We start from the raw sequence: 1593 nt of genomic DNA on the forward strand, positions 1-1593 counted from the left end.
CGTTGGGAGATGGAATGGTCCATCATCTCCATTCAGGAACAACTTATAACTAATACTACTACGAACATAAGTGACAACGTGATAAAAGGGTAGACAAAGGGATTTTGATATGACCACGAATCATTGTTCAAAGGATTATCAAAGATATCCTTTGAAAAATAACTCGTAATCGAATAGTTGCCCACTTGATACCACAAATTTGTGGGGGCCTCTTCGGCATTTTGCCTCTTCTTTGCTTCGTGCCCTGACCACTGCAATGGAGCATTCCCTACGTGCGACGCAAGAAAAGAATTACGTGTCAAAAAACGCCCTACCGTTTGAAACAATACATTCACAAAAATTGGCACATTTCAGTGGATTATATTAAAAGAATTAAATCGTCCCTAAGCTAAACCGACTTAATTCCGACCTGTTCTCACCATACGCGACAAGACTAAAACCCTCGTGCTTATTAAAACGTATTATACGAGACGCAATTGATATAAGCTGAAAGAAAATTGGGGAGGAATGAACACAGTTATTAATAATTGTTATTGTTTTTAATTGTTATAACCTAACGAGAGATAAGAGCTTGCAACGTACAGTATCGATTTATTCTAAATAATATAACCACTGAAATATGACAAAGTTCATAAATGCATCATCYCAAACGCCACTGACGAATCCCAACACGCAAACTCAACTGCGTTCCTACCTGAATGCGTCTCGATTTTTTCTAACACGAGTCTTACTTATTTATTTGTAAAAAAAAGAAAAAAAAAAGAAATGTGTAATAGATTGAAAAAATATTTAATTAATTCCATAAATTAATCATACTAGCCTGTGGACGATCAATGGACTCGTAAGAATTCAATGATCGTACGCAACTACACAGGCACATTTAATCAAATGCTCCAGCAGATATTACTTTTCCTTCTGAATGATGAACCTATTAAAAACTATGATTAACACATTGCACATTAAAGGTGAATAATTTTTCGATAAAAAGAAAAAATTACAACTGTAATATTCTCATTTTATTCGAGTAGGTGCATGTTATTTCTAACATTAAGAAGTATAGTACTAAAGATCGCGAGGTGCAGGTGTTAATATACTTAAAAAACTAAGTATCAAAACTAATTCAAAATCCTTTGCTAAATTCAAAAGATATTGGGTGATTTATGTAATATTCTCATTGGTTGCAAAGTATTGTTGAACTGTTTGATATAATTATCTTAACTTAAAGTGCATAGTATCAGCACAAAAACGGAATAAGAAAAGGTATAACGGAAAGTGAAAAAATTTGCTGAAACTTAGCCGAAACCCCGGAGGCGGGAATGTCCATCCTGAATGGAAGCAAACCTTTTGTAGTACCCGGTCCTTACCTACTTAAAATTAAAGTATTCACATACACTCAGAAAGTATGCTACCTGCCTATCCCTCCACCTATATTTAAAAGTGCAAACAGACACACCAACACAATCATTCCACGCTGGATCTGTACTCACATACCACCAGGGTGCAAAAGGCTAAACTAGAGAGCATGCCCCGGGGCACCTCCGACACCCTAGTTCAACCACGTTCTAAACTTATATTCTATAAGGTTACGTACCA

This window comes from Polistes canadensis, unplaced genomic scaffold (assembly GCF_001313835.1).
Source record: "Polistes canadensis isolate GaletaPanama2010 unplaced genomic scaffold, ASM131383v1 scaffold_214, whole genome shotgun sequence".
Classification (NCBI taxonomy): Eukaryota; Metazoa; Arthropoda; class Insecta; order Hymenoptera; family Vespidae; genus Polistes; species Polistes canadensis.